This window comes from Hevea brasiliensis, chromosome 1, assembly GCF_030052815.1.
Source record: "Hevea brasiliensis isolate MT/VB/25A 57/8 chromosome 1, ASM3005281v1, whole genome shotgun sequence".
Classification (NCBI taxonomy): Eukaryota; Viridiplantae; Streptophyta; class Magnoliopsida; order Malpighiales; family Euphorbiaceae; genus Hevea; species Hevea brasiliensis.
The window spans coordinates 116,889,342-116,917,341 of record NC_079493.1 but is presented as its reverse complement, the minus strand read 5'-3'; the positions used below and the strand labels follow the sequence as shown (position 1 = coordinate 116,917,341).

At 30.8% G+C, this 28,000-nt stretch overlaps 1 pseudogene; it reads left to right on the top strand.

Annotated features, from left to right (window-relative positions):
* LOC110650236 (lupeol synthase-like) lies at window positions 1-27,955 on the top strand (annotated as a pseudogene).
* The last annotated feature ends 45 nt before the right edge of the window (window positions 27,956-28,000 follow it).

Genomic DNA, 28,000 nt, shown 5'->3' with positions numbered 1-28,000 from the left:
ATGCAGGTTTTCTCTCTGTATATTACAGGCCATCTTAATACTGTGTTCTCTGCAGAGCATCGCAAAGAGATCCTACGTTACATATACTGTCATCAGATGTGATGCTGCTGTTTAACAATTAATTGTGTAAAAGAACTCATATTTTTTATAATTAAGAGTTACCCTTTTCTTCATTTCTTGTTCTGAATTCTGATTTTGGTAAATGGTAATGGTAGAATGAAGATGGTGGGTGGGGATTACACATTGAAGGTCACAGTACCTTGTTCTGAACAGTTCTTAACTATATATGTATGCGCGGACTTGGCCAAGGACTTGATGGTGGAAGGGATAATGCTTGTGAAAGAGGGCGACAATGGATTCTTGATCATGGTGGTGCCACTACCATAAGCTCATGGGGAAAGACGTGGCTATCAGTACGCTTATATTTATAACATATTTACATCAATTTCCAATCTCCAAGGAATAATTTCTTTGGAGAATTTTTGGGTCTATTATAATAATGGTCACTAATTCACAATGATTTTATTGTCTTCGCAAAACTCAAATGTCTCACAATTTCATCACCGAATTATAATTTTGTTTTTCTGACCATTGTTATAATTTACCTGAAATTTGTCTGCTAGATTCTTTTCAGATTGCTTTTATTTGTTAACTCTGGTTCTAATTGATTGAAATTTCAGATACTTGGTGTTTATGAGTGGAAGCAACCCTATGCCCCCAGAGTTTTGGGTCTTTCCTACTATTTTTCCCATGCATCCAGGCTTGCAATTTATTTTTCCCATCCATCTTTCCAATTGTTTGGGCCATCCCTTTTCTGAATTTAGCTGCATACTTTAGATTCATGTGTGCTCATGCCTCTCACATTCTAATCATCATTTATTACATAAATGCAGCAAAAATGTTTTGCTACTGTCGACTTACTTACATGCCTATGTCGTACTTGTATGGGAAGAGGTTTGTTGGTCCAATCACACCTCTTATTTTACAAATAAGAGAAGAAATATATAATGAACCTTATCACGAAATCACGTGGAAGAGTGTGCGCCATTTATGTGCAAAGGTGAATTGACATTCATTTTGATCTTCACACATAATGGTCTGTAAAATTTTGAAGCATTTTTCTATCCTGTGAAACTTGATTTTGTGTTCAGATAAGCAGTGTGATCAATGACAATGTTATTGCAGGAAGATAATCACTATCCTCACACTTTGATACAAATATTGATGTGGGATGCTCTTTACACATTTGGTGAGCCTCTTTTCACTCGTTGGCCCTTCAACAAATTGAGAGAAAAGGCTCTCAAAGCAACGATGGATCACATTCATTATGAAGATGAAAACAGTCGATACATTGCCATTGGATGTGTGGAAAAGGTAATATAAGGACCCCAAAAAAAAAAAAAAAAAACGGATGTAGTGATAATTTTTTTTCTATTGTTTCTTATCATCTAGAGATTTTTGTGCTGACTCAACTGGAACAGCCACTATGTATGCTTGCTTGTTGGGTTGAAGATCCCAATGGGAATGCTTTTAAGAAGCATCTTGCTAGGGTAGCAGATTATGTGTGGGTTGGAGAAGATGGAATAAAGATGGAGGTTGGTAGACCCTTCTCTGCATAATAGTGCTAGAGATTCTGAAATTCCTGTTTTATTACTAATTGAAAGTGGACGATTCTTTTCTTAGTATTGTTTGTACATCTACGTATTTAAACTCCCTTTGTGCCTAATAGTTGTCTTCAAAGCACTTGATTATTAAGTAACAAATAGCATGCAAAAAGGATAAAGTGATGAATTTATCTGCAGAGTTTTGGCAGTCAAGTATGGGATACGAGTCTTGTCCTCCAAGGTTTGATTGCTAGCAACCTTTCTGATGAAATAGGGCCTACACTTAAGGAAGGACACAACTTTATAAAGAATTCTCAGGTTTCCAAGTTTATGTCCTTAACTGTTCTTCCTTTGTAGTATCAAGACATCTATTATAATTTCAGTCTCTCTTTTCTATTCTGACTTAAAATTTGGAAGGTCACCAAGAATCCTCCTGGCGACTGCAAAAGTATGTTTCGTCATATATCCAAAGGATCATGGACTTTCTCTAATAAAGATCATGGATGGCAAGTTTCCGATTGCACTGCAGAAAGTATGAAGGTAGTTAATTCTGTTTAAAGTTTAAATTATTTTTCAAACAAATTTAGAATTTAAATGATTGCGTATTTCGCATGTATACGGATCGTTCAAGTAGTAAAAAAAAGATATCGTCTCACAAAGAATTGTTGTTTGAGTACCAAACTATAAAGGTCACGATTATTTGGGCTATAAATAATTTGTTCCAAAAATAAAGTAAAAGATGCAGCAAAATAAATTGAGAAAGTAAGGAAATTATAATGAATTAAGCAATTAAAATTCTAAGCATTATACTAATTTGCTAAAATTTCAGCAAGTGACAAAAGATTTAATTAATTAATGGTAAAAATTGATTCCAGAGTTAAAGTTCAAATTTCATTGGGATTTGGGTAGGCAAAACCAAGATTAAGGAAAATACATGTTTGAAGGAAGTTGATTCTGATTTCCTTCAATTTTTCTTTCAAGTAAACTAAAGTGTGTTTTAAAGGAAACTAAACCCCATTCTCATACGATGTTTAATTACCCAAAACCCTTTAAGCACTTTAATCAACTTGAAATTCCTCTTAACCCACTAGTTTATTTCTAACACTAGGTGATTAAGCTCATTATCTTGATTATCTATCATAGATTTTCACCTTTCGATCTGATGGGCATATCTGCAAGTATACGGGTCGTCTCAAGTAATAGAGTGATGAATCAAGTATCGTTCCCACGAGGATTTGCCGTTTGAGTACCAAACTATGAATGAAGCGATTATTTGGGCTAACGATTGATGAATAAATGATAAATGTAAATGAGCAAGGTAAATTGATTAATCTAATTAGAATGGGTAAAGAGCAAATAAATAAACTCTAAATCTAGTTTGTAATTAAACTAAATTAATAATGGGTAATTTAAATCAAAGTCTAATTATGTTAAAAGTGATTCCGGAGTTGGAGGTTTATGCATAAATTAATTGGGATTTGTCTTGGGCATTCCAATTTTTGGGAAAAATAGAGTTTGAAGGAAATTGATTTTAAATTCTTTTGATATCTTTTTCAAGCAAATCAAATTATGTTCTAAAATAACCAAACCTACTTTCGTATGTTATTTGATTACTTTAAAACCCATTGAGTTTTGTAACCAATCATTAATTCCTCTTAAAATCCTAGTTTATTTCTTAATCTAGGCGATTTTAAGTTCCAATCCTTGATTATCTATCAATGACTTTCACCTTTCGGTCCTTCAATGAAAGATTAACACAGTACCCAATGGGTACCAACATTAGGTAAATAAATCAAGCACATAAGGAAGGAATCAAAACTTGTATTTATGTAAAATAAGGAAATACCCAGTCCAAATTCATAAATTAATCTAAAATATATTTCCCAACTCTGAAATCTAAAGAGTTTACTCACTCATAATGGTATTTACAAGAAAGATTGATGGAAAAGTAAAGAAAAACATGATAAGAGGACTAAAATAGAAAAACTCAGGTAGAAGAACCCAAAACTCTGGTTTCTGGAGCTCTAAAAGATGGTTGCAGCAGCTCCTCTCCAGAAAAAATGGCATTCTCCTCCTCTCTATTTATATTTCTTTCCTTTTTCTTTTCTCCCGTTTCCTCTTATGGCAAAAACTAGGAAATGATGAATTTATATGGTCCCAAAAAGTTTCCCTAAAAGTAAATAGGAGCCAAGGAGTGGATAGGAAATGAGGTATAAAATTATCCAAGTCAGCAGCATTATTCACATTCTGGCAGCTTCTTACCAAATTTCAGCCTCTGGTTGTACTGTCTGGTTAAGGTTAAGTAGACCCTCAACAAATCTTTACATACTTGGAGTAAAATGGACTTTTCTGCTCATGCTTGACTTTCAGCTTGACTTGTGCTGCACCTTAAGCACTACCGCTTTACCCAAAGCAGGATCTTAAGCAATTCTGGGTAGGTTGTAGAGTAAAAGCTTGAATATGTAGGATTTAAGCCGTGCTTGACTTTCAGCTTGAACAGGCTTAAGGTTAAACTTATATGACATACCCTAAGCAACATCATAAGCAAAGTCTCAAACAAATTTCGGCTAACTTGCTCTTTCAAAGCTTGATTTCTTCAACTTTCCTCTATGCTTAAAGAATTCCAAATTTCTTCAAATCACTTCCTAATGCACTCATTGATCTTTGATTTGCCACAAAATCCTATCAAAAATAATAAAATTATAAAAATCAAATATAAAGTATCTAAAGTTAACAAATAAGCTAAAATGAAGTTAAAAACATAAAATATACTAAAATATAAGGGCAAAATGGATGCAAAACTACCCTAAAATGCCTATATGAAATGAGTATAACAAATTTCCCCAAACTCAAACCTTTGCTTATCCTTAAGCAAATTAAAAACAATTAATGCAATTTGGGGTACCTTACCTTAAATTTATGAAAATTACTTATCCAAACTCTCAAGCTTGCTTTTAGCCACCAACAAACCATATACCCACTTTTAAGATACAAAGAGTTTAATCCTCACCAAAGTTATCACCGCTTAGCCTTGGGTCAATTATCCATATCATCAAAGCCCAAACCAATCAATCACAAAGAATAATCATGCCTAAATAGACTATAGGGTAATCCATAAACTAAAGTGTCTCAAATAATGATGGAAGTAAGTGAATGGATTAATGATATCCCAATCCCATAGGCAATTCTCCTATTCCAATCTCCACTAGTGTAGCAAAACACCATCAAAAGATCAAAAGGACTTTCAAGGGTTGTAATGGGGCTAAGGGGGTGATAATGTGGCTAACAAGGAAAGGATAAAGGTAACAAAATATGAGAATAATTAAATTATTAAAAGATCAAGACACACAAAATTATATATATATATATATATATATATATATATATATATATATATATATATATATATATATTTGAATCAAATGGGAGAAGGAACTTTACAACTATTCACTAATGCTAGCATATAATTTTGAAGCTTTTGGAGGGACTACATAAATAACATTGACTTTGAATTACAATTGTCCCTTTCAATTCACCCCCAAATTCATTTCTTTGTGTACTTGAGTGGTGAATTACTTTACATACCATAATTGAATTTACTAGCATTTTTACTTTAGTCACTTCTCCCAACTAATTATTATATATATATATATATATATATATATATATATATATATATATATTTTTTTTTTTTTTTTTTTTTTTTTAAGTGTATTTATCACTCAAAGAATTATTCTCATAGAGGGTGGGTAAGTGTTTGGGTTTATGGCTAGGCATTGATGTGGGTTCTAAAGGAATAAGAGAGATAAATGTAGGCTCAAATTGGTTCTAAATGTAATGGCCCAGCCCACTAGTGAAATTGTCCGCTCTGGGCTGAAGCCCTCACGGTTTTAAAACGCGTCAATAGGGGTTACGAACCACCAACTTATAAACCCAGCATCTCTCCCGTGTTTTGCCGATGTGGGATTTGCCTAGGGTGTTACAATCCACCCCCCTTATGGGACTCAGCGTCCTCACTGAGGTTTGCCCCACCATCGCTCAAGGTTGCACGCGGAGCGGCTCTGATACCACAAATGTAACGGCCCGACCCACTAGTGATATTGTCCGCTCTGGGCCGAAGCCCTCACGGTTTTAAAACGCGTCAATAGGGGTTACGAACCACCAACTTATAAACCCAGCATCTCTCCCGTGTTTTGTCAATGTGGAATTTGCCTAAGGTGTTACAATCCACCCCCTTATGGGACTCAGCGTCCTCGCTGAGGTTTGCCCCACCATCGTTCAAGGTTGCACGCGGAGCGGCTCTGATACCACAAATGTAATGGCCCGGCCCACTAGTGATATTGTCCGCTCTGGGCCGAAGCCCTCACGGTTTTAAAACGCGTCACTAGGAGTTACGAACTGTCAACTTATGAACCCAGCATCTCTCCCGTGTTTTGTCGATGTGGGATTTGCCTAGGGTGTTACAATCCACCCCCCTTATGGGACTCAGCGTCCTCGCTGAGGTTTGCCCCACCATCGTTCAAGGTTGCACGCGGAGCAGCTCTGATACCACAAATGTAATGGCCCGGCCCACTAGTGATATTGTCCGCTCTGGGCCGAAGCCCTCACGGTTTTTAAAACGCGTCAAAAGGGGTTAGGAACCTCCATCTTATGAACCCAGCATCTCTCCCGTGTTTTGTCGATGTGGGATTTGCCTAGGGTGTTACAATCCACCCCCCTTATGGGACTCAGCGTCCTCGCTGAGGTTTGCCCCACCATCGTTCAAGGTTGCACGCAGAGCAGCTCTGATACCACAAATGTAATGGCCCGACCCACTAGTGATATTGTCCGCTCTGGGCCGAAGCCCTCACGGTTTTAAAACGCGTCACTATGAGTTACGAACTGTCAACTTATGAACCCAGCATCTCTCCCGTGTTTTGTCGATGTGGGATTTGCCTCGGGTGTTACAATCCACCCCCCTTATGGGACTCAGCGTCCTCGCTGAGGTTTGCCCCACCATCGTTCAAGGTTGCACGCGGAGCGGCTCTGATACCACAAATGTAATGGCCTGGCCCACTAGTGATATTGTCCGCTCTGGGTCGAAGCCCTCACGATTTTAAAACGCGTCAATAGGGGTTAGGAACCTCCATCTTATGAACCCAGCATCTCTCCCGTGTTTTGTCGATGTGGGATTTGCCTAGGGTGTTACACCAGTACTACTCCCCAGGTTAATCTTCAGCCCGTCGCTGCCACAAAATCCTCCTCGCTTGAGAAAGAGGTCGAGTTCATAACTCGAAGTGGGAGGTGTTACGGGAACGAAGAGAAAGAAAAGAGAAAAGGGAAAGTAAAAATGGGAGAGTTACTGAAGAATACAGAAGAGGAGGTTGAGAAAACGGAGGAAGTAGAACCTACCGGACATAAAGGAGAGGAAGAACTGCTGCTCCAAATAATGAAACAGAGTGAATACGATGTGGTGGAGCAGTTGAGAAAGACACCCGCCCGAATTTCATCATATCACGATCCTGAGCTCAGAAGTGCACCGACAAGCCTTGCAGAGAATCCTGGATCAGGCCTTTGTAAACCCCGATATCACTCCGGGGCAGTTTGAGAAGATAGTGGGACAAATCCAGGCATCCAGTTTTGTTACTTTCTCGGAAGACGAGATAGACCCAGCGGGTTTAAGGCACACTAAAGCTCTGCATGTAACAGTGAAATGTAAGGGTTGTATAGTAGCCAAGGTACTTATTGATAACGGATCAGCTCTCAATGTACTGCCCAGTGCTACCTTGGCTAGATTGCCAGTTGACCAATCAGATATACGTCAAAGTGCTATGGTGGTAAGAGCCTTTGACGGTACCAGAAGAGAAGTGTTGGGAGATATTGATTTACCACTCCAAATTGGCGCATGTACCTTCAACGTCACATTCCAGGTGATGAATATTGAACCGGCCTACACTATGTTGCTGGGGAGGCCGTGGATCCATTCTGCGAACGTCGTTCCCTCAACTCTGCACCAGAAGATAAAATACATTATGGACGGCAAAATCATCACTGTAAGAGGAGAAGAAGCCATTTTGGTCACCAAGCCACAATCACTCCCTTATGTGGAAGCGGCTGAGGAGTCGTTGGAAAGCTCCTTCCAGGCCCTTGAGTTACAAGAAACCAGAAATGAAGGGGCTATGGCTATAGTAGCCAAGATAATGTCGAGGAGTGGGTACGAAGAAGGCAAAGGCCTAGGCGCCACATTACAGGGAATCGTGGAACCCATACCGGCTATCCAGAAGGTAGGCCATTGTGGTTTGGGATATGAGGAAGACGCCCTTATGGATGGGCGATTCTGGATGAGGAAAATGCTTCGGGATCAAAGATTTGACCAGAAAATGGGAAAAAGGAAGGTAGCCCCGAGAATCGCAGAGATCTTCACTAAACCGGTCATTGAAAATCCGGCAGATGTGGAAGAATCACCTGATGAACCATCCATTGATGTCGTCCACCTGGATTCCTTATATGAGGCTCTGGTCTCGCCAATAGCTGAGGGCAAGAGCTAGACAACTGGACAGCAGAGGACATCCCTGTACTCAATCTCGAGTAAAGTACATTTGGTTATCTACACATGATCATTTTGTCCATGGTGGCAAGTGTAACTCTGTAAATGGACCTTTTTCTTATGGCATAAATATTAATGAATTAATAGTGCATTTTAAATCCAATTCTCTCTTTCTTTCCTTTTGAATTCCATCCTTATAATATGTTCTATTTTCATTCATTCAGGACCATTCATCAATTAACACCTAATAATTTAATAGACTCAGAAATTCCTCTGGTTAATTTTGAAATCCCCATGACTGCCATTACTTCAAGGAATCTGAGGAAGATCTTACAGAAAAAAGAGGTGAAAATGATGAACCTTCCCTAGTGCCTTGTGGAGACAAAACATGCACCATAAACTTAGGCACTAAAGAAGTAAAAAGGGAGCTTAAGATAGTGGAGAGTGAAGAATCAGGAGACATGATCAGTTTGCTTAGAGAATTCCTCGACGTATTTTCCTGGAGCTATGATGATATGGTTTGTTTAGACCCCCAGATAGTGACGCACAAAATTCCCCTTATTCGGGGGACAATCCCTGTGAAGCAGAAACTAAGAAGAATGAATCTTGACACACTGCTCAAAGTTCGGGATGAAGTCAAGAAACAGTATGATGCTGGGTTCCTAGAAGTAGTCAAACTGTTAAAGTGCCGTGAATGTTGTTGCGGTAATTTGGAGCAGTGTGCGTGCGTTGGCGTGCGTGTGATGTGGTGTGGACTACGGATAGGACGGGTAGTCACTGCTTGAGTTCTTCGCTGGGACCCGATCCTTCGAGGGGTAGTCACGGCTTGAGTTCTTCGCTGGGACCCTCGATTTGGTTATTAAGTGGAAGTCCGAAATGAGTTCTTCATCGCACCGAGTTGGATTTAAGAGAGTCAGATAGGGATCAGCTCCCATATATTATGATTGATGTTACAGGGTGCGTGAGTGCTCCAAATTACCTTTTTGATGTTATGATGTGAAAATGTTGTGTATGTTGCATTTCACTCCACAGGGTGCATTAGTTACAGATAATTATAGAGATTATGGTTAAAATTGATATTTTACTCTCTGAGTCGAACGCTCACTCCTGTTCAAAAATTTTTACAGGCCACAGGAGGATATTTTTTGAGGTTAACCTGCTTTCTCCCTCGCAGGTCAATTATTACTGTTTGTATAAACTTGTTAAACCTTAGAATTTCCGCATGTGTTAGAAATGTTTATTTGATTTGGATCTGTAAACTAAATTATTATTTTGGGACCTGTAAACTTAATATGCTATGCATGTTTGATGGATTGGATGAGGGAGCTGAGCTCCCATTTATTATTATGTTGATGAGTATGTGGAGGGTGAGCTGAGCTCCCCAATTGACTATATATTGTGTTTACAGGTCGGGTGAGTAAAAAACTCTCCGTTGGTAAGTCCATTTTATGGCCGGACTCTGTCCATTTGTTTTCTTGAAATTGGGCCCAAATGGGCCTTAGAGTTGGGTTAATGAACAGTTAGGCTTACTACGGGCCTCGGGGGCTTTAGGCTGGCCCAGGTCCTAGTGCCGGTCCGGCCCATAGGTTGGGTCGTGACAATGCCACTCCCCGCCCTCATCGGACCACTTTCCCGGGTTGGGTCGTCACAAGCCCACCGGCTACGCACAGTTACATCTCGAACCACATATCTACTAAAAGGGGTCCGCCTCGATACCATCTGTAACGCCTCTGCTCCAACCACTAGAGGAATTGTCCGTTTTGACCTACCCCATCCTGAGCCTTACGGTTTTGTCCCATATGTGAAATTGAGAACTTTTCCAGGAGGTCACCCATTTTAGCATTTCTCTCAAGCGAGCACGCTTAACCTCGGAGTTCTTCCAACTCTCCTACCAAAAGGCGCCTATAGTGATTAGTTTTCCCCATTTCAATGTATGATTCGATTTATTCCTATGCCCCACATTCCACTACCCTAAGTAGCTTTGCCATCCTAGAAGTCTGCCAAGAGTTTACTCTCTTATGCCACTCCCTGCCCTTATTGAAAAGTTTGACTACATTGATGATATTTCAATATATATGCATATATTGTATATTTCATTAAAATTTTAATTTTTATGAAATTTGTGTATTTTATAATATAAATTTAAGCAATAATCATTTTTAAAGAATTGTTTTATAATCTATAAGATTAATAAAAAAAATTAAACTTTATAAAATTTTAAAGATATAATATTTTTTAAAAATAATATAATAAAATATTAATTTTAATAAATAATAATTGTTTATATTTTTTATTATTAAAATTAAATAGTGCAACTCATTATTATTAATTTAATATAATTTTTTATTATATTAAAAATAAAAATTATAAATTACTCATAAAAATTGAGCTCATATTTGCTGCAACTCGGTGGTGGTAGGCTCTTATCTACTTAAGAATTTCTTTCCCCGCAATGTGGGGCGAGAGGGAGTGATTCCGTGTCCACGAGGAACATGAGGGTATCTGGTCGTCAAGCGCACATCTATCGTCCGAAAAAAACTTTAAATTGGGTTCTGTTTTCGGTTATATCAAATTTAATTTGCATTTTAAGCCCTCCTACTTTCTGATATTTGAAATACTTCCCCGTCAAATTTTTAAATTAATGGAATGAGTTTAATATTAAGTTGTCCATGGCCTACCTAAAACAATGTTTCATTATATTTGTAATTTTATTATGATATATTAATTAGAATCTTTAAGTATGAATAAAGTTTTGTAAAAGAAAATTTTAATTTATTTAGCCTCCATTTATTTTATAAAATTTTTTTGATAAAAAATACTTTTCTAATAAAAAATTAAGTTAATTTTTAAAAGAATGATTTTTTATTTTTAAAGAAATAAATTATTTTTAAAATTTAATAATTATATTAAAATATAAAAATATTTATACATAATATAAAATATATATTATTAATTTAACATCTAAAAAAAAATAAAATAACCATTAATAAAAAAAATAAAACTTTGAAATTTGATATTTCTTATAAAAATATATAAAAAAGAAAACTCAACTTATCTTTCACTTGCATTAATTGTGCCCAACTGTTGTGTTGATTATATTGGCAAAATAGTCAACATAGTTTCTGACAAATATCTCTTTTCCAGCCTCTAAAATTATTTGTGCATTATTATGGGTACAACAATTTGATGCAAATAAGCTATCACTGATTGTGTGAGACTTTTGACCTTATACTTGTATTACATCGATTGATTAGTTTGAGATATGTGTATATAAATATGACAAATATATTATTTAGTTAGTAATTATTTGAATATATGTACTTATATATAAGTCTTATATGTATATATAAATTAAAAGAAAAAAATTAATTTATGTGTGAGCGAGTCAGTAAGCGGGTCAGTAAGCTATCATGCTGATTATGTGAGGTTTTTAGTTTTGGACTTGTCTCACATCGATTGATTAACTTAGAGTGTGTGTGTAAGCATGGCAGGTGCACCGTGTGTGCTTATACAATAAATCTTATGCATATGTAAATCCTTTGCTTTTAAAATAAAAGACCAACTTTTTGAACTCATTCTAATTTTACATTATTTTCTTACAAGGCTCTCCTCATATTAACATAACAAGAAAATAATACATTTAGAGGCAGTTTGAAAAAGAAAAATTATTATTACTTTTATGATGAGAAAATAAAATAATTATTTCTTGTTATGTAACTTACCGATTGTTATCCAATTTATTGTGCTCTATTAAATTAAAAAATATATTTTTTTTTGTTAAAATACAAAGAAAAAAAAAGAAAAGAGAGAAATTTGTAAAGGTCATTAAACGTAGAAGATAAGGGCATATTAAGCTTACTCTATTTTTCTATATAAGAAGAGGGTTAATTAGAAGAAGGGGTGTGCATTCAACCTCGAAATGAGGGAATTGTAATTTTAATTAATTAAAAATTTAATTAATTTTAAAATATTAATCAAATTCAATAAAAATTTTAAAAAAATTAAACTTAACTGAAATTGACAATATTTAATTGATTATCAGTTAATATAATTCATGTTTAGTTAAAGAATAATTATAAATTGTATTATTAATAAAATTATAAATATAATAATTATAATAATATATTATTAATAATTATAATATATATTAATTAATAAAAATTTGAATATTTGATTACAAAACAAAGATAATAAAATTAATAACTAAAAAATAAAAAATTATAGGAATTATTAAATGATAATAGAACCAAATTTATTAATAAAATAAAATGGTAAATAATTTTAGTAACATCAAAACGAAATCAATTTTGAATATTACTAAACTAGTATTGCAAGATTTAATTACCAAATCTGAGAAGATTTAATTTGGCTTAATTGTATTCAACCTCATAGAATTAAGTAATTAAAAATGTAAAATGAATTTCAAATCAAACATATAATCAGCCTGAAAAATTTATCAATTTATACCAAACTAAGATTTTATAAGATTTTGGTGGCTTTTCAAGTTGATTTTAATATAATGTCTGACCTTTTGCTCCTCTCTAAAACAAGAGAAAGTTCCCTGCAAGGTTTATGCACAAATTGATGGTAAAATTTATCAAATGTTGAAATTGAAATATTGTATCTTTGAAAATATAAAAACCTAGATATTCTGGCACTTTGATTTGTCATAGTATAGTAGGGTCATTGTCACAGCATCACTCAATTTTTTAAGTACTTTCATAAAAATTATTAAATTTTATTTTTTTTTATAAACTTATTGAATTTCAATTTAATTTCATAAAAATTACTATAGACAAAAATTAAAAAATTTCAAATTAACCTACTGATCTGTCGATTGCTTTATAAATAAAATTACCTTATTCTTTTAATTTCTTTAAAAAAGTGAAAAAAAATTACCTTCAAACTATTTCTCTTTCTCTTTTTTTCCTCACTAGTAAATACTAGTTAAGTAATTTTATTTGTAAAATAGTTGATAGATCATAAGGTTAACCTAAAAATCTTTAATTTTGGGTCACAATAATTTTTATGAAATCAAATTAAGATTCATTGAATTCTATGAAAGAAATTAAAATTTAGTCTTTTATGAAAACATTCATAAAGTTAAATGATCGCATGTGATAATTACTTATATATAGTAATAATTTAATTAATTTTAATAAATTGTATAATTATGCAATTTAACAAGGGTTCAAGGTTTGAAATTAATGTTTCAAAATGTTAAGTATATTAATTATGATATAATATTTTGAACCTTTAAATAGCAAAAGAAAACTTTATTATAATTGATTTAATGCATTTATAACTTAAAGTTTAAAAAAATTAAGGAAAATTTATTTTAAAAATTTAATACATTTATAATTATAAGTTGTTGAGAAAAATTAGTGGAGTGAGAGAGATAATATTAACGTGTTTATAGTACATTTAAAAAAAGTTTCATAATATTTATAATTTTATTATGATATAATAATTAGAATATTTAAGTATTGATAAAATTTTGTAAAAAAAAAATTTAATTTAATGCATTAATCATTATAAATTGTTAAGACAAACTAAATTAATTATTATAAACTGTTAAGACAAACTAAATTACGTACCATTATTATAAATGTATACCTACCATTATTAATTATTAATTTAATACATTAATAATTATAATTGTCAAGACAAACTAAACAGTAATACATTAATCATTATTATAGATGTATACCTACCGTCATTAATATTGTTAATCATTATATATAATCCATTATTATAAATGAATTATATATGGGTGTGTAGTTCTAGTCTAATTCCAGTTTGGTTTTTTTGTAAGAAGTAGAATTAAAATTCAATTTCAATTCTTTATTTTTTTAGAATTAAAAGAGGAATCAAATTTTAGTGTCAGCTTTAATTTAATTTTAAATGTTTTCAATTTCAGTTCAATTCTAATTTTATTTTTGATTTCTATTCCAAGTTTGTTTCTAATTCAGGTTGATTCTCGATTATTATACTCAAAATTATAATATTATTATATTCTTCAAAAGAAAATAATTATATATTTTTAATATCAAAATATCAATAAGCATAATGACCATCAAGATACATGGATTGATATCTAGCAAAAAAATCACTCTCCATTTATGACCTGGCTCTTGAAATCCTATGCAAAGAAGGATATCCACCTCCTTCTTCTCCTTCTCCTCCGGCTGAGATCCCACCTGCCTTACCCTTAGTCTAATCATATATGATGTTTTCTCCGACATCATGTGATTCAGATTTTCCTCCTAATAACTATCAATATTAAAATAAAATATCAATAAAGTAACATAAACATAATAATTTATTAAAAAAATACTAAAATTAAACTAACAATTCTTACATAAAAAAATACCAAATATCCTTAATAAATTATTCATTATTTTCATCTAAATTATAAAATAATAGCAAAGCAATAAATATAATATGAGTTATAATCAATGTAACTTAAGCAAAAAGTATAAAATTACATAGTTTTGGGCTGTAGATAAATTATTTATTATATTTTTACTTAATCTTTTAAAGTCAAAACTTTGTAGGGCAATATAAATTTTTAATAGTTTAAATTATGGTTCATAATAATAAGTATTAAAAATAAAAAAAATAATTTGATTTTAATATAATAAATGCTTAAAAAAATTGGGTTGATTATAATTAAAATTTTTTCAAATTGAAAATAAAATACTTAATATTCACTCTTATATACTATTTTGGTTTAAACTCTCAATTATCACTGTAGAAATTATAAATTATTTTATTTGAATTACATCATTGACCTTATAAATTAATTCACTTATAACATATATTTTAATAAGTACATTCTATTATCTTATATATATATTTAAATTATATAATTTTTAATTATAAAATATACTCTATGATTAAAAAGTAATTTAACCATATGATTAATGACCATAAAACAATTTAATGTATTTATAATTAAAAATAATAAAAAATTAATATTATGCTACATATATACACTTTATAATTAATGACAAATTAAGTTATATATATATATATATATATATATATATATATATATATATATATATATATATATATATATATATATATATATTCTTAATTCCATATAATATATATAATTTTATTTAAAATAGATAATATATCTAAAAAATATAAAAACCACAAATATTACATACTTAATTCCATATAAATATATAATAATTATATTATTTATGTAATATATCTGCAAGATTATGGAGAAATACATTAGTGTTTTTTTTTTATATATGCATTTCAATTCTTTTCAATTTAATTAAAAAAAAAGAACTGCACACATCTGTAATAAAAAATAAATTACAAATAAAATAAACTTAATAGAAAACAACCATAAAAAAAAAAGTTTGAAATCTTTATTTTTTTCAATATAAAAAACTTTTTTTTATAAGCAAGAATTTTATTAAAAATAAAAATATAAAGGAAAAGGAAAAAAAGAAAGAACAACTACAAACCATGTGAACGTGAACAAATCATAAGAATATTTGCTTTCAAAATAATTATTCTAATTTTTATTTTCTTGCAAAGCTGTAGACATATTTCTATCCATTTAATTAATAATTATGTTAACATCGCATGACAATAATAGGCTTAGAGGCTCTTAGACAGAAAATTGCCAGGCTATTGCATTCGTTAACTTTTAAATTGACAATAATATGCTCTTTTTCAGCAATCTAATTAAATTGAATAAAACTCTTTAACTTTTAAATTTAATATTCTCTCAATTTATTTTTATTTATCATTTAAGATTTTATATAATAATTAAAAAAATAATTAAATTATATAAATTATAATAAAATATTTATTAATTTAATTAAATTATTTTTTATCTAAGAGAGATGATAAAATAAGTTTTGAGAAATTATAAAAATAAATATTATATTTAATAAAAGTAAAGGTAAAATTAAAAAATTTATTAATATTTTTTAATTTTTGAAAAATGGCTGATAATTAAAAAAAATAAAAATAACATATAAAATCAACAGATAATTATGTATTTTTTATAAAAAAACTTTCCTTAAAAGCAATGAAGTGTCAGAGATTGAATATCAATATCACATATTATATTATAAAATATCAATCGTTCTGTGTTGTCCAGGATTAGGATAGCATTGAATAAAAGCCACTGAACATGTTAGGTTGCAGCAGCTATTATTCCCAATCCAAACTCAACAACAATCCATCGGACATCAATGCTTTTTTAATTAGAGTTGCCACCCGCAGACTGGAAGTACCAACACAGCACTGATAATGGGTAAAAATTCTTCATTTGAATTTAAATTAAATTGGTAATTTTAATATTTAAATTTATTTAAATTCAATTCAAATTTTCAAATTATTTAAATAATATCCAAATCCTTTTAATTTATATATTAATTAATAATATATATAATATAATTTTTATTAATTATTTAATTTTAAAATTTAATAATTTTATAAAATATTTAAATTTTATTTATTTAAAATATATATATATTTAATTATTTATTTATATAAATAAGTTTAAGCACCATTTCTTATCTTGCATATCACTCCAAACCGACTAGCTTCAGTGAGTGCACTAGCCAACCCAGAGACCCTACTAGCCGTGTGGCACTTATCCAAGGGCTTACTTGTTTGCAGATAGGTGAATTATATAAATAACTTATATAGATAATTATGCATAATTAGTTTATAATTTTTATTTTTTAATTTAATTTTTAAATAAAATAAATTATTACTGTTACATTGATTTTAAATTAATATTTTTTTCTTATATAATTTAATTTAAATAAATTTTAACTTATTATAATAATAAAATTTTAATTAATTTATGATATAATTAATTAAAATATCTATTTAAATTTTTTATACATATATTAATAGTAATTTTATAATTATTTTATTTAAAATGTAATACAAGTATTTTATTTAAAAAATAATTTAAATTTCATAAAATATTTATATTTTATCTCATAATTTATATAAATTAATATTTATTTTATTTAAATTATAAAAAATATATTAAATTAATGAGAAAATAATATTATTTTAAAAATATAAAAATATCAAATTATTAATAATGAATTAAATTATTTAATTTTAATAATAGTGAAAATATATAATATATTTATTAATTAAAAATAACATTTTATTATATTATTTTAAAAAAATACTATGGTTAAGTGTAATTTTTTTATTAATTTAACATATTTTTTATAAAATAATTCTTTAACAAAGATGTTATCAATTTATATAAATTTGTAATATAAAATAAATTATATATTTCATAAATATTAAAATTTTAAAATATCATCATTTTCTATTAATATAATAAATATTAAAAATATATATTATTTTTTAAAAGATAGATTCTATAATTTTAATATTGTAATTTTAATTTTTTTAATCATATTTATTTATAACTAAATGTTCTATGCAATCATATTTGCAATTTATTTTTAAAATTTTATTTTTATATAAAAATATAATTGAGAAATAATTTTTACATAAAAATATAGATATTTAATTAAAATTTTAAAATAATTATACTGAAAATTAATAATAATAAAATATAGATAATCAAAATATTAATTATAATTATATTCAATATATAATTATGATGAAATAAAATATTCAAAAATTTTTAGAAATATTAAATAAAAAATTTATAAAAAATTAATAATTAAATAAGTATTAATTAAATATATTTAAATAAAAAATTTTGAGAATAATAATTAATAATTTTTGAAAGAAATAATAAAAAAAAGTACAAATAGAAAAAAAAAGATTTGAGAACATTTAGGTGAAATAAAAATACTTGGTGAGAGAGAAGAGTGCTTAATATATATCAAATGTCTTATACGATATACCATATATAGACAAATAAATAAAAATTATTTAAATAAAAAATTAATTTATAATTAAATATTATTTAATTAAAAATAGTAACAAAAATATTTAAATTTAATTTTGTACCAGTAAAATATTTTCTATTTATTTAGCCATTTCAATTAAATGGGTATAATAATAATAATAATAATAATAATAATAATAATAAGTATTAATTAATCTTAGAAAGTTGAAATAAAAAGAATATGTAACACACTAGGCAAATCCCACATTGGCAAAACACGAGAGAGATGCTGGGTTTATAAGTCTGTGGTTCGTAACCCCTATTGACGCGTTTTAAAACCGTGAGGGCTTCGGCCCAGAGCGGACAATATCATTAGTGGGCCGGGCCATTACATTTGTGGTATCAGAGCCGCTCCGCGTGCAACCTTGAACGATGATGGGGCAAACCTCAGCGAGGACGCTGAGTCCCATAAGGGGGGTGGATTGTAACACCCTAGGCAAATCCTATATCGGCAAAACACGGGAGAGATGCTGGGTTTATAAGTCGGTGGTTCGTAACCCCTATTGACGCGTTTTAAAACCGTGAGGGCTTCGGCCCAGAGCGGACAATATCACTAGTGGGCCGGGCCATTACAGAATATTTAATTATTAACATAAAAAATAATATACACTAATTATAAATTAGTCAAATTTCTATATTTTATTTTTAAAATTTTTATGTAGACTATACTTTTTATCTCTCAAATTTTTTAATAAGGATTTCATAATTAAAATAATAAAAAATATAATAATATAATAAAATTATTTATTGAAGATATGAAATAATTTAATGTTGATTAAATTATATAATAGTTTATTATGAGATTACAAATTAATGGTCAATTTTCTTTAAATTAATAATTATCAATGACCAAGTATTATTATTATTATTATTATTATTATTATTATTATTATTATTATTATTATCTTTTAAATTATTTTTTATTTTAAACTATTATTATTATTTAGAAAGAGGAAAATAAAGTTTATAAGTTGTTTTCATTTATTTAGAAAAAAGAAGAAAAATAAGAAGAGAGAGGAAAATTTGTCTTATTTTTTATTTATTTTCTTTTTAATTTAAAGAGAAAATAAGAAATTAAAGAGTTAAAGTACTCATTTTGTTATTTTTTATTTTTCATCATCTATTTTTTTTTACTTATCCAAACATAAGAAGGAAAAATAAGTGATGAAAAATAAGAAAATATTTTATTTTATTTTATTTTATTTTCTCTCTAATTATTTATTCAAATAGAGTGTTAATATCAAAATTTTGTGAAGCGTTAAAATTAACGTGAAGCTCTTAGTATAAAATTAAGAAAATAGAAATGAAAAAGCAAGTTATACTCAGATGAGTTAAAAATTAAAGATAAAAATTTTGAAACTTAAGGATAAAGATATGATGATAGAAGATATTTACAAACATAAAAATTTTATAATTAAAGACATTCAAGAATTTAAGTTATATATAATTAGTAAATTTTGAGTCAACGTAAAAATTTATTAGGATATAACTCAAAATTTTAATGGTATTTAAAATTTTCTTTTCCTAATTTTTAAGTGGGAGAAGATTTTGATTAATGAAAAGAGAATTATTTTCTATATAAAATATGACTATTTTCGTAGTAATGAAATTAGGATTAAGGGGAATAGGGACGAAAAACTTTTTACATTTATTTAAATTATTAAAAATCTTAATTTTAATAACTAATTTTATTAATTTGTTTCTAAAATTTTTTCTTTAAATTAGAAAATAATAATTTTATCAAACTTAGTATTTAATAACAATGTCAATTTATACTTTTTGTCTCAATTTTAACGTATTGTGCAAGATTGGCGGCTCACGTAGACATTTTTATAGTTATATTGCATTGTCCATGCATTAATTTGTCCACTCTTGTCTATGTATTTTTTTTTTAATTTTTATGGTTGTACTGCATTCTCATATGTATGAGAATGCGCAACTCATTGTCACTTTTTTTTTCTACATATAATTTACATGTATGATTTATCAAAAAACAATGAATATGATTACTATTTGATAAAAGATATAAATTTTTACTCATTGGACTCTGAGTCTACTCTAACTGTAACACCCTAGACAAATCTTACATCGGGAAAATACGGGAGAGATGCTGGGTTTATAAGTTGGTGGTTTGTAACCCTTAGTAACGCGTTTTAAAACCGTGAGGGTTTTGGCTCAGAGCGGACAATATCACTAGTGGGCCGGGCCGTTACATTTGTGGTATCAGAGCCGCTCCGCGTGCAACCTTGAACGATGGTGGGGCAAACCTCAGCGAGGACGCTGAGTCCCACAAGGGGGGTGGATTGTAATACCCTAGGCAAATCTCACATCGGCAAAACACGGGAGAGATGCTAGGTTTATAAGTTGGCGGTTTGTAACCCCTAGTGACGCGTTTTAAAACCGTGAGGGTTTCGGCTCAAAGCGGACAATATCACTAGTGGGCCGAGCCGTTACACTAACTTGTGAATCTTGCCTTCAGGGCCAAATGACTAGATCACTCTTTGTTGGACAAGGGCTAAGAGCTGAAAATATTTTGGAGCTAATACATAGTGATGTATGTGGTCCATTTAAAGAAATGGCTAGAGGCGGTTTTCATTACTTTATTACCTTTACTGATGATAAATCAAGGTTTGGGTATTTGTATTTGATGAAATACAAACATGAATCCTTTGAAAAGTTCAAAGAATTTAAATCTGAAGTAGAAAATCAAACAGAAAAGAGTATTAAAGCTCTTTGATCAGATCGTGGAGGTGAATATTTGAGTACTGAATTTGATGAATACTTAAGAGAGCACGGCATTGTTTCCCTGCTAACTCCTCCATGAACACCACAGCTGAATGGTGTATCTGAAGGGAGAAATCATACCCTATTGGATATGGTACGTAGTATGATGAGCTATACTAATATACCAATCTCTTTTTGGGGATTTGCATTAGAATCAGCTTTGTATATTCTGAATAAGATTCCATTAAAATCAGTATTTTCCACGCCTTATGAGATATGACATGGAAGAAAACCAAGTCTTAAGCATGTTAAGATTTGGGGTTGTCCAGCTTATATCAAAAAGCTGAACACTGATAAATTGGAAACCAGATCAGAAAAAGGTCGATATCCAAAAGATAGTTTTGGATATTATTTTTATTTGCCTGCATCACAAAAGGTTGTTATAAGTAGAGATGTCATATTTCTTGAACAACAGTTTGTTCAAGAAGGAGGCAAAGTAAGGCAAATAGAGTTGAAATTGAAGAATTATGACCAATCAACAAATCAGATGGATATAGATCCATCTAGTCAACCTACACCTATTAATGAAACATCTACAGCTGTTCCTCATAGAACAACCAGGGTATCTCACCCACTAGTGAGATATGGTTTCCTTCATGAAGAAGAACAAGAGTTGTCAACTCATGAAGAAGTAGATCATGGAGATGATCCACTTACCTATGAAGAAGCTATATCAGATATAGATTCTTTAAAATGGATTTATGCTATGAAATCCAAAATTGATTCCATGTATAAGAATCAAGTTTGGGATCTTATTGACCCACTTGAAGGTATTGTACGATCTTGTTGACCCACTTCAAGGTATTGTACCTATAGGGAACAAATAGGTTTTTTCAAGAAGAAAATTGGTTCTGATGGAAAGGTAGAGACTTATAAGGCAAGGCTAATAGTGAAAGGGTTTTGCCAAAGGCAAGGAATCGACTATGAGGAGACTTTCTCGCCTGTTGCCATGCTTAAATCAATTATGATTCTATTACTAATAGCTGCATACTATGAATCCCAAGATGGTTCCAAAGTGCGCAAGCTAAAGCGATCTATTTATGGGTTAAAACAATCTTCGAGGAGTTGGAATGCCCGTTTTGATGAAGCCATTAAGTCATTTGGTTTTATAAAAAATGAGGATGAGCCATGTGTATATAAGAAGGTTAGTGACAGTGCTATCACTTTTCTTGTCTTATATGTGGATGATATTCTGTTAATGGGTAATGACACAGGTATGTTGACAACTGTAAAGGTATGATTGTCAAATACATTCTCCATAAAAGACTTAGGGGAGACAACCTATATTCTTGGGATTCGCATCTATAGAGATAGAGCGAAAAGAATAAATAATTTATCCCAGAGTCTATACTTGGAAAAGGTGTTAAAGAGGTTTAACATGCTTGATTCCAAGAGATTCCAAGAGAGGATTGTTACCAATGAGACATGTTATCCACCTTTCTAAAGAGATGTCTCCAAAGACACCTTAAGAAAGAGATAAAATGGCCAGGATTCCTTATGCTTCAGCTATTGAAAGTTTGATGTATGTAATGTTGTGTACTAGGCCGGATATTGCATATGCTGTTAGTTTGATTAGCAGGTATCAATCCAATCTAGGTTTGAAACACTGGATAGCTGTCAAGAATATCCTTAAATACTTGAGAAGAACTAAGGATTTATTCTTGATATATGGAGGTGGAGACTTGCAATTGGATGGTTATATTGATTCTGATTTCCAATCAGATATCAATGATAGAAAGTCTATCTCTAGGTTTGTGTTCATTTGTAATAGAGGTGCAATTAGTTGGAAGAGTTCCAAACAGAGTATGACTGCAGATTCCACTATCGATGCCGAGTATATTGCTGCATCAGATGCTGCAAAAGAAGTTGTTTGGATATAAGGAACCCTGGTCTCACTAGAAACCCAAACACATAGAAAGGCCCTACCATATTATCAGAGAGATAGTTGGGCAAGGTGATATAGCCATGCAGAAAATAGCATCAGCTAAAATATCCAGCTGATTCATTCATTAAGCTTTTGTTACAAGCTCAGTTAGACCAACATCTTGAGAAGATGGGTCTAAGGTAATGTAATGAATAGCTTTAGTGCTAGTAGGAGATTGTTAGTAGTATGCCCTAGAGCATATCATTTAGTATGTATCTTATGCATGTTTTATTAATAAAAGGCATTTTCACTTTTTCGTTTATATAATATATTTATGGGCAATAGAAAAGGTTCATTGATATTTTGTTAAAAATTCTGTTCTTAAGTTGTTAAGAATATGAGTATCAGTATTTTGATGTGGGCGAATCCGCAAGTATACGGGTCGTCTCAAGTAATAAAGTGATGAATCAAGTATCGTTCCCACAAGGATTTGCTGTTTGATTACTAAACTATGAATGAAGCGATTATTTGGGCTAATGATTGATAAATAAATGGTGAATGTAAATAAGCAAGATAAATTGATTAATCTAATTGAAATGGGTAAAGAGCAAACAAATAAATTCTAAATCTAGTTTATAATTAAACTAAATTAATAATGGATAATTCAAATCAAAGTCTAATTATGTTAAAAGTGATTCCAGAGTTGGGGGTTTATGCATAAATTAATTGGGATTTGTCTTGGGCATTCCAATTTTTAGGGAAAAATAGAGTTTGAAGGAAATTGATTCTAAATTTCTTTGATATCTTTTTCAAGCAAACCAAAGTGTGTTCTAAAATAACCAAACCTACTTTCGTATGTTATTTGATTACTTTAAAACCCATTAAGTTTTGTAACTAATAATTAATTCCTCTTAAAATCCTAGTTTATTTCTAAATCTAGGTGATTTTAAGTTCCAATCCTTGATTATCTATCAATGACTTTCACCTTTCGGTCCTTCAATCAAAGATTAACACAATAACCAATGGGTACCAACATTAGGCAAGTAAATCAAGCACACAAGGAAAGAATCAAAACTCATATTTATGTAAAATAAGGAAATACCCAGTCCAAATGCACAAATTAATCTAAAACATATTTTCCAACTCTGAAATCTAAAGAGTTCACTCACTCATGATGGTATTTACAAGAAAGATTGATGGAAAAGTAAAGAAAGACATGATAAGAGAACTAAAATAGAAAAACCCAGGTAGAAGAACCCAAAACTCTGGTTTCTGGAGCTCCAAAAATGGTTGCAGTAGCTCCTCCCCAAGAGAAATGGCGTCTTCTCCTCTCTCTCTCTATTCTATTTTCTTTTCTTTTTTTTGTTTTTCCTCCCTTTCCTCTCTTTTTTAGCAAAAATTAGAAAATGATGAATTTATATCATCCCAAAAAGTTGCCCTAAAAGTAAATAAGAACCAGCATTATTCACGTTCTGGGCAGTCTGCTTAGGGTTCTGCTTAACCCTAAGCAGCTTCTTAGAAAATTTCAGCCTCTAGTCGCACTGTTTGCTTAAGGTTAAGCAGACCCTCAGCAAATCTCGACAGACTTAGAGTAAAATAGACTTTTCTACTCATGCTTGACTTGTGCTGCACCTTAAGCACTGCCGCTTTACCATAAGCAGGATCTTAAGCAAAGTCTCAAGCAAATTTCGGCTAACTTGCTCTTTTAAGACTTGATTTCTTCAACTTTCCTCTATGCTTAAAGAACTCCAAATTTCTTCAAATCACTTCCTAATGCACTCATTGATCCTCGATTTGCCACAAAATCCTATCAAAAACAACAAAATTACAAAAATCAAATATAAAGTATCTAAAATTAACAAATAAGCTAAAATAGAGCTAAAAACATAAAATATACTAAAATATAAGGGCAAAATAGATGCAAAACTACCTTAAATTGCCTATATGAAGTGAGTGTAACATATTTCTAGCACAAAGTATCATAAATAAGTTCACAATCGAGGATACTTCACAATAAGGACATGACTTATCTAGAAAGATTGTAATCATGTTTGTTCTCAAGTTATTTATATGAGATGTAAATAAGATAGAATAGTGAGTCTCATGCCATAAAACAAATATGATAGGCACTTATACATGATAAGTAGGTCGAACCAGTGACATTTATGATAAGCACATAGAGTTTACTCTTGTCAATGTATTGTCATAAATTATATCAGTGCATATAATCTTTAGATCTGAGATAGCACAGTTATCTTATATATAGGTGGTTTGAGTTTGATATTGCTTTCATACTTGTACTGTGTATGGGTATATGGGGCATGTGTTGGCTCCTACTAGTTATATATGGAGGTAAGTGTTGATCAAGATGGAATATGTACCTCTAAGTAAATAGGGATAAAATCCTATATTCATTTAATTGTTCTTGATGTTTCAAGTTCCTGGCAAGGACAGATAGATTTAATCAGAAAATAATTTCTGATGAGAAAATCTTTTTAATCAAGAACTGGAAGTAAAAGAGAACATAATATTCATAGCAAATGGAGTTTGGCATAAAACATGACTCCAGCTCGAATTGGGATTTTGTAACAGAGAGATTCTAGTGCATGGTAACATATGATTATAGGTTCATTTAAGGTAAACCTTATTACTGATTGGGTGGCCATGACATGCTATGCTTGGTGTTAACCATGGTCTATGAGGTGTATAAAATGATTTAGAGAAATCATTTATGGTAAGAAGAGTTCTGATGATATTAAGAGTTGATATCATGTCTCATTGCCAATTAGTGATGAGCCTAGTCAGTCACACACATACACAAGTAATCACCAAATTAAATATGATTTAATTAATTATTTAAAGAGTTTAATTGATTAATTAAAGATGTTTGGTTTGCAATTAGATTGCAAAGTCCCTAGCATGGCTTGAAACCAAATATAGATTATTAGATGTATAGTATAAGTTAAATTTATATTTAAAGTGTTTAAATATGAATTTAATTAATGAGAAATTAATTAATAGAGATTAATTAATTAATTTATATTTGATATAAATTGATTAGAATAAGAGAAATAATTATTTTGGGTTGAGAACTTAAAATTAAAACACAAGGGTATTTTGGTCATTTCACAGGGTGACATGTGGTACCATGAGATAGTGACACATGGCACTACACATAAGCTTGCCATATGTCTTTTAATCATGTAAGATGATTAAAATCAAGATTAAATATAGGTTTGACACTTGGCACAATGTAATTGGGTCAATTAAACTTATAGCCAATCATAAAGTAACATGTGGCAAGGGTTTTAAGTGGTGACCTAGCTATATAAGTATTGTTATGAAAGAGTAAAATGTGTGGGCTACTATTCTCTCTTTGTGCCGCTACCCTTGGCTGCCCTCTTCCCTCTTCTTCTTTATCTCTCATCAATTCAAAGAGATTAGTAAACAATCTCTTGAATTAAAAATACTAGAAATTATTTCTAGTGTCCTGTTTACATCTATAATCTCTTAAAAGGTAAAACTTAATTTTCTAATTTATAGAAAAAGCTTTAAAAGCTGTTCAAGGGCTGCCATAGGTGATCTTGGTGTGGACAAGCTAGAGGGACAACATCTGGTGTCCTAAAGACGCATCCCAAAGGTGCCAAACACACTGCTGTGCATCAAAATGTTAGTACACTTGTTCTTGATCTAATCTAGGGTTCTAATGAATTAATCTGTTAATTCTAAAATTTTAATAGATCCAAAAATATATTAAAAGAGTTTTAATATGTTGTTTATCATTGAAATCAAATAGATAAAAATAAATATTGTATGATGCATGTGACTCTAGATGAAAAATTTTGAATTTTAATGATCTAAACTTGTGTTTTTCATGCTTCCGCTCCTTCAGTTATGTCCTGAGCACAGGAAGAAAGAGATCGAAACGTTCATCATAAATGCTGTGCAATTCCTTGAATACATACAAAATCCTGATGGTTCAGGGTATGGTTAATTTACTAGTGATTGCTGGCTGTATAAACCCAAAATATCTGCAGAAATCAGTTATATATATAACAAGGATTACCTAAGGTATGGAAATTGGGGAATATGCTTCCTTTATGGCACATGGTTTGGGCTTGGAGGGTTAGCTGCTGCTGGCAAGACTTCCAACAATTGTGCTGCTGTTCGTAAAGGTGTTGATTTTCTTCTTAAATCACAAAGAGATGATGGTGGATGGCGAGAAGTTACCTTTCCTGCCCAAAGAAGGTAGCCCCTTTGGATTGCACTTAAAATTAGGTGCTGCCTTTGATTATTTCTTCACCAACCATGCGTATACTTTGTTACAGGTATATACTCCTCTTGAGGGTAGCCGATCAAATTTGGTACAGACTGCCTTGGCTATGATGGGTTTGATTCATGGCGGACAGGTGTCAGTTTATACTTGTAACTCAAACATCTAATATCCAATCTCTTCCTGGATTCGTTTTTATCCCACAATTCAAACTCAGAGAGTAAATTCTATATTTTCATGTACATATATGATAGGCCCAAAGAGACCCTACACCTCTACATCGCGCTGCAAAGTTGTTAATCAATTCACAGACAGAACTTGGTGATTATCCACAACAGGTGTATATCTCATTGATTTTAACATATATATACGTGTATGGCATACAATCAAACATTGTTGCATTTCCATCTTAACCTTTTTTTCCTTTTAGAGTGTATTTTAATAGATGGAGATTTAAAATGAAATAGGATTTCAATTGGACATTATATTAAATAAGCAAAGGTAAAGATTAGAGAAAGAGAAGAACCACAACATGTGTTAGTAAATTACAGTATGCTTTTTCTTCATATTCAAACGTTTACTATTGACATGCTTAGGAATTTATGGCAGGAAATAATGGGAGTGTTCATCAGGAATTGTATGTTACACTACTCGGCATATAGGAATATTTTTCCCATGTGGGCTCTGGCAGAATACCTCCGCCACGTTCCTTTGCCTTCCAAAAATATCTAAATCAAGTCTAAAGCGTTGGCAAATGTAAGATTTTTCTAAATAATTACTATAATTAATAATTAAGATAAAATAAACTATATTCATGTATCCAGAGAAATAGAAAGTGAAGTACCTGAATTAGGATGATTAAATAATTATTTGTATATCTGGGAATGTGTGATTAGACATTGACCTTTGTATCTAAGAATGTGTGCCTAACCTTATTGTATTATATTATATATGTGAAGGGTATGGAAATGACCATGGAGATGAAGCGGAACGCTATGCAAATAAAGTGAATGTTTAT